This window comes from Lemur catta, chromosome 2 (assembly GCF_020740605.2).
Source record: "Lemur catta isolate mLemCat1 chromosome 2, mLemCat1.pri, whole genome shotgun sequence".
NCBI lineage: Eukaryota > Metazoa > Chordata > Mammalia > Primates > Lemuridae > Lemur > Lemur catta.
The window spans coordinates 84,568,918-84,584,022 of NC_059129.1; positions in this window are offsets into that span (position 1 = coordinate 84,568,918).

The following is a 15,105-nucleotide window of genomic DNA, read 5'->3' on the forward strand; positions in this document are numbered from 1 at the left end:
AACCACAGTAAGATGAAGGAGTAAGTTCAATGTTTGATAGGACAGTAGGATGACTGTGCTTAACAAAAATATATTGTACTTGGGTGATGGACTCCCTGAATACACTGACTTAATCACCATGCATTATATAGTATACATATAACAAAATTTCTTGTGTACCCCATAAATTTGCACAAATAAAAAAAAAACAGAGGGAGACATGATTCCTTGCTGCCATCTCTGCGGAACAGGGTTTATTTCTCAATCACTAGTACACTGGCGGTGTAGACCTGTGGGTTCCAATATTATGTGTGTGTGGATATTCATTTAGACTGCCCATTTTGGATGGGTCCCTATAGCTCCATGCAGCCCTCAAAGCAGAAGCTCAGATCCCCTAGAGTTTGGCAGAAACTTTGAGAGTGAAAGCCAACTTTGGTATTTACTTACCAATCAGGGCCCCTGATCTGATCATATTTTTGGCGTCTACAGAATCCTATATTTTATGCCAGCTGATTGACGCATTTAAAGAATTTCTAAAAATTTTAGTTGACATTTTAGTTGTCTCAATTGAGGGGTTTGGAAGATCAAGAATTAATCTCCCAGTGTCTCTATTTCTGTGTGAACATCTCTCTGTGCTCCTTTCTCTACTGAGTCAGCTTATCTGTTTAGGCAGAGTTTTTAGCCTTCCAGAATTCCAGCTTACTGTGGCTTTCCACAACTAGGTCTCTTTGATTCTGATTCTATCTTCACTGCTATTTGCCTCATCACTCCAATTCCCAAATGAAAATTATTAAGAGAGGAATCTAATTTTTGAGTCAAGCCATTCAGGGTCATAGATCCTTGGTCACTGCTTTTGTGTCAGTGTCTACCCTGAGTTCAGTAAGGTGTGGTCACTGGGTATGTGTGTTGGGAAGGGGAGTGGTAGGGCCATGTACTAAAAACATGGCCACCATTCCTCAGCAGGGCAGTGGGCAGAAGAGAGTATGGGAAGAAACCATAAAAACATTTTTATTTTTAGTACAACAGTCTGTAAGAATGATACTTCCTCTCCCCTGCCTTAAAAACAAACAAATAAATAAACAAAACATCAAAAATTTTTGGCAAAGCGTGGTGGTGCATGCCTGTAATCTGAGGATTATTTGAAGCCAGGAGTTCAAGACCAATTTGGGCAATATTGTGAGACCTTGTCTCTGAAAAAAATTTAAAAAATTAGCTGAGCATGGTGGCATATGCCTTTAGTACCAGCTACTCAGGAGGCTGAGGCAGGAGGATTGCTTGAGCCCAGGATTTTGAGGCTGCAGTAAGATATGATTATGCTACTGTGTTCCAGCTTGGAGACAGCAAGACCCTGTCTCTCTGAAAAAATAAAAAATAAAAATAAATAGTTGAATGAGATCCAAGGCAAAGATGGTTTCTATCAAATTCTTCCTTTAAAGTACAATGGATGGTCATTGTGGGGTTATCACATGATATCCAAAGGAGAATTCTGCATTAGAACTTAGTATCAGTGGCCCTGGCCCTTAAACTCAATTCTATGTTATGCCTTTTAAAGACCATGAGATTATTGCAGCTACTACATGAAAATCAAATAGCCTCATCAAAAACAGTTTAGAAACTATATAAGCAACTTTTACTAAAAAGTTGCTTTTAAATATTACCAAATGTCCAAGAGTTCACTTATAATACAGATTTATATTTCTACATTAGTGCAATAATTGAGTAAAATGAAGTATAGCATTGACCCTTCCTGTTTCTCTAGTTACTGCCATTTTATGGCTAATCTTGTTAAAAGAGTTGTTTATAGCTACTGCCTCCCTTTTTCTGCCTCCTATTTTCTCCTCAATCCACCATAATTTCTACCATAACACTTAGCACTGCACAGAAACTTGATGGGAACAGAGACCTTGTCTGTTTTATTCACTAAAGTAACTCTAGCATGAAAGGCAGTGTTTAACACATAAGAGGTTCTCAATAAGTATTGGTTAAAGAAATGAATACATGCAATAGAATGCTAACCACCCGTTAAAATGATATTTGTGAAGTTTTTAATAATATGGCCAAATGCCTAGGATAAAATGCTAAATAAGAAAAATATAGAAAATTATATATTTTATATGATCTCAACTATAAAAATGTGTGGAAAAAAGACTGGAAGGAAATATGCTGAATTGTTAACAGTGGTTTTCTGGAGTGGGATTAGAAATGATGCTCTTTCAGAAACCACAGGGCAAGATGGCTGATTAGAGACATTGATTGTCAGATCATCTAAGAAAGAAGGAAAAGTTTTAGATGGAAAAAAACATAGCTCAGGTATAATTCCAAGGGAAAAGTGCCAGAACCTACTGGAGATTCCATGGAAAGAAGTTGCAGAGGAGAACAACAAGGAGCAAGAAATTGACAGGGATCAACGCCCAAGATACTTGGAGTCCTGTGGAAAGGGCATGGCTTACTCTTACCCATAAGCACCACCTACTTACTGTCTTTGAGATTAAAGTGGGCATGCCAATAAACTTCACACTGTTAAGAAGGCCACAAAACAGAACTGAGAATCCAGATATAAAACCATCCTCATATAGCCATCTAATCTTTGACACAGCAGATAAAAACATACACTGGGGAAAAGATTCCTTATTCAATAAATGGTGCTGGGAAAACTGGATAGCCACATATAGAAGACTGAAATAAGACCCAACCTTTCACCTCTCACAAAAATCAAATCACGGTGGATAACAGATTTAAACCTAAGGTGTGAAACTATTATAATTCTAGAAGAAAATATGGGAAAAACTCTTATAGACATTGGCCTAGGCAAAGAATTTGTGAAGAAGACCCCAAAGGCAAAAATATTTTAACAAAAATAAATAAATGGGAGCTGATTAAATTAAAAAGCTTCTGCACAGCCAAAGAAACTGTCAGGAGAGCAAACAGACAACCTACAGAATGGAAAAAACTTTTCGCATGTTACACATCTGATAAAGGGCTGATAACTAGAACCTATTTAGAACTCAGGAAAATCAGCAAGAAAAAATCAAATAACCCTATCAAAAAGTGGGCAAAGGACATGAATAGAAATTTTTCAAAAGAAGACAGAAGAATGGCCAAACAAACATATGAAGAAATACTCAACATCTCTAATCATCAGGGAAATGCAAATCAAAACCACAATGAGATATCACTTATCTCCAGTGAGAATGGCCTTTATCAAAAATCCCAAAACAGTAAATGTTGGCATGGATGCAGAAAGATAGGAACACTCATACACTGTTGGTGGGACTGCAAACTAGTGCAACCTCTGTGGAAAGCAATATGCAGATACCTTAAACAGATACAAGTAGACCTACCATTTGATCCAGCAATCCCATTATTGGGCATCTACCCAAAAGAACAAAAGACATTGTATAAAAAAGACATCTGCACTCGAATGTTTATAGCAGCACAATTCACAATTGCAAAGATGTGAAAACAACCCAAGTGCCCATCAATCCATGAGTGGATTAATAAAATGTGGTATATGTATACCATGGAGTACTACTCAGCTATAAGAAACAATGGTGATATAGCACCTCTTGTATTTTCCTGGATAGAGCTGGAACCCATTCTACTAAGTGAAGTATCCCAAGAATGGAAAAATAAGCATCACATGTACTCACCATCAAATTGGTTTCACTGATCATCACCTAAGAGCACATTTAGGGATAACATTAATCGGGTGTTGGGCAGATGTGGGGGTGGAGGGGATGGGTGTATACATACGTAATGAGTGTGATGCGCACCGTCTGGGGGATGGACATGCTTGAAGCTCTGATTTGGGGGGGCAAGGGCAATATACATAACCTAAACTTTTGTACTCCCATAACATGCTGAAATAAAAAAAAAAAAAGAAAGCTTATAAAAAAAAAACAAAAAGAAGACCACAGGGCTGGGGAAAGAGAAAGGATTTCAAAGATCTCCATCTTCCTTGTTAATAAAAGACAGGGAATCTGCCCACACACATAGTACACCACCACCTACAAATAACTAGCAATTGAGAAAACCACCACATTATGGATATCTATAATCAAAGTATCCATCCAGTGCCTAGACCCCCATCAAAGAACCCACAAAAAAAGCCAAAGGTCCTTACCCAACACATGCTACAGACACACCCTTAAGACTGAAGAGAGGAAAAAGCCCCATCTAAGCAAAAGAAAATCCATAAACAAGAAGTGAGAGATGTTCCAGATGAGAATAAATCAGTGTAAGATCTCAGGGAGTATGAAAAATCACAGTGAAAGGATACCCTCAAAGGAGCACACTAGCTTTCTAGCAATGGATCCCAAACCTAATGAAAACACTGAAATGGCAAATAAAGAATTCCAGATATGGATTGTAAGGAAGCTCAGTGAAATCCAAGAGAAAATGGAGAACCAACTCAAGAAAAACAGAAAAACAATCCAGGAAATGAATGAAAAATGTACTAAATAGATTAATATATTTTAAAAAACCAAATAGAACTTCTGGAAATGAAAAGTTCATTTAGAGAAATATAAAACACAGTGAAGAGTTTCAAGCAAAAGAAAGAATTTCAGAGCTTGAAGACAACTCTTTCAAATTAACCCAGTCGGTCAAAAATAAAGAACAAAGAATCACAAGCAAATAACAAAGTCATGAGAAATATGTGATTATGTAAAATGGCCAAATATAAGAATCACAGGCATCCCCGAGGGTGAAGAAGAAAAAGCAAAAGGGCTGGAAAACCTGTTTGAGGGAATAATTGAGCAAAACTTCCGTGATCTTGCTATAGATCTAGTCATCCAGGTACAAGAAGCTCAATGTATACCTGGGAAATTCATTGCAAAAAGGGAATCACCAAGGCATGTAGTCATCAGGCTGGTCTAAGTCAACGTGAAGGAGGAACTCCTGTGAGCTGTGAGGTGAAAACATCAACTAACTTACAAAGTAAAACTCATCAGAGTAACAGCAGATTTTCAAGAGAAACCTTACAAGGCAGAAAGAAATGGGGTCCTATCTTTAGTTTCTTTAAACAGAATGACTGCCAGCCGTGAATTTTGTATCCTGCTAAAGTAAGTTTCATAAATGAAGGAGAAATGAAGTCTTTCTCAAACAAGCAAACACTAAGGGAATTTGTCATTACTAGATCTGCCCTACAGGAAATGCTCAAAATTGCCTTTTACATGCAACAGCACAAGAGACAGCAACCAGTGTAAAAACACCCAAAGTTATAGCTCACAGGTCTTATAAAATAATATCGCAAGAGGGAAAACAAAACAATAAGATATCAACCAACATGATGAACAGAACAGCATTCCAATATCAATACTAACACTTAATGTGAATGGTCTGTATGCTCCTCTTAAAAGACACAGACTGGCTGAATGGATGAAAACACACAACCCAAGTATCTGTTGTCTTGAGGAAACACATCTAACCCACAAGGGCTTGCACAGACTCACGATGAAGGGATGGAAAAAAATATTCCACACAATGGAAACCAAAAGCGAGTAGGTGTAGCCATTCTCATGTCAGATATAATAGACTTGAAATTAACAACAGTAAAAAAGACAAATATGATCATTATATAATGGTAAAGGGAGAAATTCAACAAGAAGACATAAAAATCCTAAATATATATGCACCTCCCAGTTTCATAAAGCAAACTTTTCTAGATCTAAGCAAAGAAATAAACAGTGGCATTTTAATAGCCAGAGACTTCAATACTCCACTGACAGTACTGGACAGATCATTGAAGCAGAAAATGAATAAAGATACACTGGAGTTAAACAAGACTCTAGAACAAATGAACCTCACAGATATTACAGAACATCCTACCACAAAAGTACTGAACATACATTTTTCTCATCAGCACATGGGACATTTTCCAAGAATGATATCTTAGGCCACAAAACAAATCTTAGCAAATTCAAAAAAATCAAAATCATACCATGTATCTTCTCAGACCACAGTGGAATAAAACTAAAAATCAATTCCAAGAGAAACACTAAATTCTACACAAAGTCATGGAAATTAAACAACCTACTGATGTATGATCCTTAGGCCAATGATGAAATTAAGATGGAAATAAAAAGAGTCCTCAAACTGAATGACAAATGGGACATAAGCTTTCAAAATCTATGGGGAAAGACTTAAATGCCTGCATCAAAAAGACAGGAAGATCATAAATTAACGACCTAATGTCACATCTCAAGGAACTAGAAAAAGAAGAACAAACCAAACCCAAAGGCAGCAGAAGAGAAGAAATCACAAAGCTCAGAGCAGAACTAAATGACATGAAAACCAAAACCAAACCTAAACAAAACAAAACAAAAAAAAAACCACACACACACCAACCAAAAAGCTCAGTGAAAATTTTTTCAAAAGAAGATAGACAAATGCCATTAAACATATGAACAAATGCTCAACATCACTAATCATCAAGGAAATTCAAATTAAAATCATAATGAGACACCACCTTACCCCTATCAGAAGGCCATTGTTAAAAATTCAAAAAAGAATAGATGCTGGCATGGATGCAGAGAGAAAGTAATGCTTGTACACTGTTGGTACAAGCAAATTAGTACAACTTTTATGGAAGACAGTATGGAGATTCCTCAAAGAAATAAATGTAGTCCTACCATTTGATCCAGCAATTCCACTGCTGGGAATCTACCCAAAAGAAATGAAGTCATTTTATCAAAAAGACACCTGCATTTGAATGTTTATTGCAGCACAATTCGCAATTGCTAAGATGTGGAATCAACATAAGTACCCTTCAATTCATGAGTGCATAAAGAAAATGTGGTATATGGTATACTCAGCCATAAAAGGGAGTGAAATAGTGTCATTTGCAACAACGTAGAGGGGACTGGAGACCATTACCCTTAGTGAAGTATCTCAGGAGTGGAAAACCAAATACCACGTGTTCTCATTAATAAGTGGGAGCAAATGGATGGGTACACATGGGCACAAAGTGATATAAAGGACATGAGAAACCAAGGAGGGGGTAGGGTGGGAAGGTGGGTGTGGGATAAAAACTTACCTGTTGGGTACAGTGAACACTATTCTGGTGATGGGCACACCAAAAGTCCTGGCTTAAGCATTACACAAGATATCCATGTAATAAAAACACTTGTATTCCCTTAATTAATATTTTGAAATAAAAAGTTTAAAAATGTAAAAAAAAGAAAGAAATGGTGTTCTTTTTGTGCATCTTTTACTATTCTCCCAAACTTTAATATGGATAGCTTTTATAATGAATCAAAAATTATATCCATGGAACAACATAAAAGACATGGTATAGTATTTAAATGTACCTTACTTCCAAGCTCAAATAGCAAATATTGTTGTATTTATTGAAGATACTAGTATCATGTGAGATCACATTTGATAAGTACAGATTGTTTACATAATAGATTTATTGCTACCTATCGTTGTAATTGTTTCATTCTCATCTCTCTAACTAAATAACAACTACCTTGCCATAAGACAAGTGCCACAATAGCAAACATTTATTGGGTGCTAACTATGTGAGACACATGTACTGTCATTAAACCATAACACCAACCCTCTGAGGGAAGTATGATTATTACATATTACCAATTTTCAGATAAGAAAACTGAGGCATAAAGTGTGTATGGAACTTGCCTAGAGTCATGCTACTAGTAAATGGTCCATGGTCCAAGCCAAGTGAAATTCTTAAGTGGGGCTCTTGGAATTGTGGCTTTCATTGAGTAACACCTTCCAGGGCAGTTTTTCCCATGCACAGAAGCAAGATGCCAGAAGCATAGTCTGCAAACTCTGCCTAGGAACCTATTATACCATTCCAGCAATTTTCAGCAACTGCTATACACACTGCTATAGGTGTGTCATTTTCCCACTGTAGTTGTCAGAAGTGGAAAAAAAGAGTTCATGGTTGGTTTGGATCAGGGTGGGTACTGGGATAAAATGAGAAGCATCAAGTGACAATAATTTGGTGATTTGTTTTCATTGCTGAAAAATATATATGAAAGTATGTTCCAGCTCAAAAATATACTTTAAAAAAATTGTACTTTACACAGATAAGCAGAAGCCACATGGGCTGAACTGGGCCAGGACACCACGTGTCGGCTGCTGGGAACTCCAGGTGTGGGAGGACAGGTAGCATAGCACCAGTACCATGGGCCTCCGCCTTAACAGTCTCTGGATATGCCATTAGAAAAGCAAAGAACTTTTCTTTTTTTCAATTGGGAAAGTTCCATGCACGTGTTAAGAAAATGTACAAAAGGGAATACAGTGAAAAGTCATCTCCCACCCACAACCCCCCCATTTCCTTTCCCCAGAGACAGCCATTGTTACCAGTTTCTTGAGTGTTCTTCCAGAAATATTTTATGCATAAAAGAATATTCAATATTTGTGTGTATGCTTTTTGAAATACACACATGGTATCAAATTACACCCACCTCCCTTTTCTCCCCTTAATGTGTCTTGGCAGAGTTGCCATATATAGTTGCACACAAGGCACTTGGTTGAAGGGAGAGTGGGAGTTGGAATTTAGTAAACCGTTCTCTGTCAGGAGTCTGGGTCTGCTTAGAAGAGGGCACCTTTTCTTAATTTGCTCAAAGGTGCCATCTTAGGCTCTGGAGTTTGTCCATGTCCACACATATGGATCTACTTCACCCTTTTTCATCGTTACAGAGCATTTTGTTGTAGTGGACCAACGATACTTTATTTAACCATAATAGTGTCCTATTGGTGGACATTTGGGTTCTTTCTAATCTTTTGCTCTTAGGAAAAAATGCTGTAACAAATTTCCTTGTCTAACCAATTTTGTGCACCTATGTGAGCACATCTGAGGAGTAAGTTTGAGGATGCCATTTTTGGGATTTTGAAACATTTGGTTTCAAATGAGGAACAAAATATGTTAATTTTAAAAGATCTGAATTCCAGAGATATTTCTTCTTTAATTTTTGTAAACAGTATTTTAAATTCTCATCCATTATTAGCCTTGATAATTGCCTTCCAGCTGCTATGGGAAGTGTTTGCTTTCTTCTCTTGGGCCCTAATCATCTCCAGCAGGTGCCTTTCCTCTTCAAGCTGTCCTCACCCCTCCCAGAACTGTCTCTCTCGGCAGACTCCTAGACTTGAGCAATGCTCTTCCTTGTTCTTGGGGAGGTTCTTATTCACTGAAACTCAGAAAGCTAAAAATTTCCCACTTGATTTCAATGGGAGGGTGTAGTTCATTCTTACGCCGCTGAAGCCCTCAGCTTTCCTACTATTAGATGTCAATAAATCTTCAGGTTCTCTAAAATACAGAGACAGTATAAGGCCGAAGTGAAGGGATGGACGTGAAGAAATTTTTATTCATAGAGGCAATGTGGTATAGTAAACAGGACAAGGCCTTTAGGATCAACTGAATAGGGACTAGAATGCTTGCTCTGCCATGCTTGATAATGGATTGTGAAAAGCAATTTGCACATAGCAGGCAATCAGTAACTGGGATTAATGATGATAATGATGATGATGATGATGATTGGGGGGTACTCTATGTGAATGAATAAGGAAACAGATATGTCCTGGGAACTGTGCTAGGTGGTCTATAGATGTTAACTGATGTCACCCCACAGAGCAGACATCATACCTCCATTTTAAAGAGAAGACCAGAGAGGTGAAATAACTTGTTCAAGGGTTTGCAGCTACTATGGAGCAGGGGTAGTATATAAGCCATGTGCTTGCATATGCAAGTTGATGCTCCTTTCCTAGATATGTGTAATAATTTTTTTTAAGGAAGTAAGCAATGTTTTAATGGTGTTCTGAATAGTGAGTTAAATAGGTTCATTCTGTCTGTTTTCTATAGACCATTTCTTTCAACCAACTTACATATAGCATTTGAATTTTAAGAGTAGCTTTTCTCAGTAACAATACAAAAGATGGCTTGTTAACTTGACAGATATACTAACAGGAAGGTTCGGGTTTCTTAAAAATTAATAAAGAAGTCCTCATGAAGAAACCTTTGATCTGCAATTCTGTAAAAATGTATTGTCACAATAAAGAAGTGCTTTGCTGATCTTCTCTGTAGCCTTGAATATTTTACTGTGTTCTATGTGTTTTTCTTAGTGCATACTTCAGCCCTAAAGAAAGTTTTCTATATTTTTTATCCTCTGTATTTATCTGTCCACCTATGAAACATATCAGGTTCTTAATTCCTTTCTCCATTGCTAAACCACAATCTAGGCAGCTTATTTTTCTTATCTTGTTCCAAGTTAATGGTAGTAGATTTTCCTGTTTCTTATCTCTTTTTGGAGAAATATGACTTGTAGGGTACCCTCTGGGGGTAAGAGAAAAGAAGATAAGGCAGCCTTTTGGGAAATGAGGCCATGAAGCTCTGCCTATTTGGAAAGCTAACATGTGTAGGTAGTTGCATGCTTGACAGTGGCCTGCCCTCTGAACTGAATCATTGGTTACACATGTCCTTATAGTTGTGTTTGAAGGATTCACTTGATGAATGCTACTTTGAAAATGGGCAAACATTTTCTCATTTACTCTTTGTAAACATCTTTCTTTTTAGGCAGATCTACCATGCTGATCAGGCTAAAGGATGAACCTTTAACATTTTTTTTGTGCTTTATATTGTGAAAATTTAACTTTCAGTGCAACTTGATGCCATTTAAACATTGAATGAAAGTTATTTGCATACATCTGATACAAACATTTACAGGGGGCCCACTGTGGACAGGCATAGGATGGTGGATGTGGTGGATAAAGTAATGTCCCACTCTATTGTGGATTGGGTTACCAGATAAAATACAGGGTACCTGATAAAATGCAGGATAAAATTTGGATTTCAGATAAACAATGAGTAATTTTTAAAAGTATAAGTATGTCCCATGCAATATTCAAGACGTACTAAAAATTATTTTTGTTTATCTGAAATTTAGATTTAACTGGTATGCTGTATTTTAATTTGCTAATTCTGGCATCTCTAATTGTGGGAGACTGACATAAATAAGTGATCCCATGACAGTGGGATAAATGCTGTGATCGGGGGCACTCTAAAACATCCCAGCAGTTATCTCTGTTATGTTTGCAGAGAAGAAACTCTGGTAGGGGATGAAGGGGAAGCCTGAGCAAAGGATATGTTAGTAGGCTGATGGGCCAGAGAGCTGGAGCTTCACAGTACCCTGGTCTTTGGTACATGGGGATAATCAAGCAGAGGCTTGTGAAAATACTGTATTATCCCATATGTAGGTTAATTAAAATCCTTTCTGCTCCAGCTCCCATCCCCAAAGACAATCACTCTCAAGAAAAGTATTGATGTTGATATTTTAGGTGCCTATTGGATCCTGTATTTTATTTGGGCAGTTTAGTTTCCATGTCCTTTTGTCTATAGCTATCAAAAAATGGCAAACAAATATTTATTTGTTCAATAGCTGTAGTGCTAAAAATACAGTATTCCTGGTCACCTAGGAAGGATGGGGGAAAAGGCAAGGGACAAATGGCACAGAATCATCAAACAGATTCCTGCTCTTCATCAGCCCGTTGTGTGTATGTGTGTGGGGGGTGGGGTGGGGAGGAAGCAGTGGAAATGTGGACTGGAGCAAGGAAAACCTAGAACCAAATACTCACGAAAGAGCCATGTTATTTGAAGCCAAGTCCATCACAACCAAAGACCTGGAATTTATTTTCACAGGATTTGACCTTAATAATTAAGTGTTAAGGGAGTAATGTGGGTTTCATATCTCAAAGGCACCTGGAGAGGGTGAGTTTGAGTTCAATCTTGAAGGTCTGGAATTTGAGTGGGTGCAGAGGAGGAAAAAGAGCACTGCCCAGGGGGAGAATAACCTATTCAAAGACATGTATGTCATGTACCTGTGTGCATGTGCACATGTGTTTGTGTATGTGTGTCAGGAGGATCACTGGGACAGGTTGGCATGAAGGTAAGGTGGTGAGGCGATCGAGGACTTAGACTAGGAAGTAGAAAGGTTATTTGTTAACTGATTAGATTTCAGATTGAATGAGAAAGCTAAAGAAATTTATCCCACCAAACATGAAAATTGATACATGGAAATTTCTGGGGCATGTCTGTAAAAGTAGGGCAAGATAGTGATTTGGTATAACATCTTGGATAACTCAAGGGCTGTCCCATTTTTGACTGAATTACTCAGGAATTCAGAAAATTGCTTCACAGAAGTTACGTTCTTGCAATCATATTCTGCCAGAGGCTTCTAGCAGGTGGTATATTAGGAAAAACATTTACATAAAAGATGATAAAGAGTCATTTTATTGTCCTTCTAATCCATGTTATGCCTTAATTGCCTTATGGAAAATCCTTTTTGCTTGGCCTTCTTTCTTGCACAGAAATACAGATCATGACCTCTAGAAAACATAACTGCAGTCTTTTGCTGCTGCAGAAAAATGCATTATTGTTGTGCTGGGTGTTTTATTAAAGGTTTCTGAAGAGACTCAATATCTTTATCTAAAATTCACAGAAACACCTCAGGCTAAGAGCCTAAAAATTGGAATTATTTACCTGTAATCTCATTCTTTCACTCTGTGTTTTTCCTTTTCTTTCTCTCTTTTCTTACCTTGCTGATTATTTTACCATGGCTCTGTGCGGCCATAATATTTTCAACCAATCTACTACTTTTAACCACTCTTGACTCAATACCTGAGAGAAATTGATTTTTTTTTTCTCTCTTGCTGAGATCAGGGAGGGTAGGAGATTTAACCTCAATATTCCTTTTCGTGAATTAAGAAGGGCTAATAATCTGGAATTCCCAGGAGAAGATAATTTGGAGAACTCTGACTTAGAATGAGCATTCCAGTGGAGGTGTTTTCTCTGCATGTTGATTACCCTTCTTGTAGGTTATCCCTTTATTGTGGAACCACAGACCTTGAAAGGGTCTCCAGAGGATGTCTAGGGATGGCTCACTGCCTCAGGCAGGCACAGACCAAAAGAGTAGCATGAAGTTAGATTCTGGGCCCAAACAACCATTTGAGAAAGTGCTCTATAAACCTTTGTTGTTAATAAATAAAAAAATTCTCTGAGATGTTCTGCTAACTTTTTACGATCAACTTTATGGCCAGGTACTAAATTACCCCTAGAAGCTGACCGTAAATCCATTTTTAAGATGTGTATTGTCTCACAGGTTAGTTGTTCTTAGTAACTTTCCACTTTCACACTTAAAATACATAAAAACATATATCCATGTTTCCAAAGGTTTGCCTCTCTATGTTAACGGAAAAAAAACCCAAACTCTGTAAAATAGTTTAAAGAGGTTTATTTGAGCCTAATATGTGTAACTGCAGCCCAGAGTTTCATAATCTCAAGAGTTCTTGAGAGAGTGTGCCTGAGGTGGCCGGGTTATAGTTTGGTTTTATACATTTTAGGGAGATAGGAAGTGTGGGTAAAATCATAAATCAATACATGGAAGGTATACATTGGTTTGGCTTCAAAAGGTGGAACATCTGGTAGGTTATAGGTGGGTTTAAAGATTCTTTGATTTGTAATTGCCTAAAGAAATAAAGGTAAAGACTTGGAATCAGTGGAAAGGAATGTTTTAAGATAAGGAAGTCTGTTAATCATAGAGCAAGCCACAACATGCTGACTCCAAGTGATCTGTTAAGCAGGTTGATGGCTTGCTGGCATGACTTAACCTTTGTCTTGCGTGGCCTTAGGTTCTGTCTGCAATTGGTATAAACTCCCAAAGGGAGGAGGTCATACCTCCCTTCCCTTCATGTCTGGGGATGGAACTCAGTTTTTAGGTTTTCTGAGGTTCCCTTGGCTAAGAGGGAATCTATTCAGTTGGCAGGGGGGTTCAGGATTTTGTTTTTAGTTTACATAATGTTGCATGGTTTCCCCTACTTGCTAAAATGTTTTTCACCTCAAACTAAATATCAGGATGACCAAAGGATTAGTTCTTAGCCTTTGTACTTTAGCTCCCATTACCATAGCCCAGTGTCACTGATTGCATTTTTCTCATATGAAAGCCCAAGTTCTATTACCCAGGAACATATGACATATTTAATTTTAACTTTTCAGGAAAGTCGTCTCATGTCCTGTTAACATTTAGTTTGTGACCTGTGATGACTGTCTCTGTGCAATCTATTTTTGGTTACCTCTGGTTTCTCCAGAACTTGCAGGGCAGACTAGGCCTTTGTGGACCTTGTAGTAATGCTAGTGTGTGTGTGTGTGTGTGTGTGTGTGTGTGTGTCTTCATACAGTGGCATTTGTCATTTTACTGAAGCACAGATTTGAGTTTCAAAGACTGCAAGGCTGGTATCCAGAGATAGTCACATTGCAAGTGCTGGTCCTGTCCTCTCATCCTCTCCCAGTGGGGCTTTGTTTTTCTCCAAAGTGGTATTTGCACATTTGGGAGTTTGAGAAGGTCTCAATACCCATTCCTCACTAGTATCATAAGACACTATACCATATGAACTGTGTGAAATCACAGTTTTCAAGTGTACCCTGTTTTTGATGGCTATTGTTCTACTGGTTTATAGTTATTTTGTTATTGTTTAGTTCTAAGTAAACTTTTATTAACATATATACTATATTAGTTTTCTTGGGCTACTATAACAAAATACCATAATCTGAGTGGCTTGAACAACATTTATTTCTCATAGTTCTGGAGGCTGAAAAGTCCAAATCAAGGTACTAGCTGATTTGGTTCCTGTTGAGGGACCCCTTCTTCACATGGCAGAAAGAGAGAGACTAAGCTTCCTGGTGTCTCCTCTTATAAGGACACTAATCTTATCACAAGAACTCCATTCTCATGATCTCATCTAAACCTAATTACCTCCCAAAGGCCCTATCTTCAAATACCATTATGCTGGGGGTTAGGGCTTCAACATGTAAATTTTGGTGGGGGGCAAAATTCAGTCCATAGCATATAGAATATAATACTATTATATTAATAAGTATACAAATTATAAGTACACAGTTTAATAAGTTTTCACAGGTGGGCAGACCTGTGTAACCAATGTCTAGAAGAAAAAAGTATCATCAGCACCCAGAAGCCCTTTATCCTGGCTCCAATGGTACCACTGTCCTGACTTCCAACACCATTGATTAATTTTGCCTGTTTTTGAACTATTGAATATTTTCTGAAGAATATTCACAGCAGCACTCTTCATAATAGCCTAAAAGTGGAA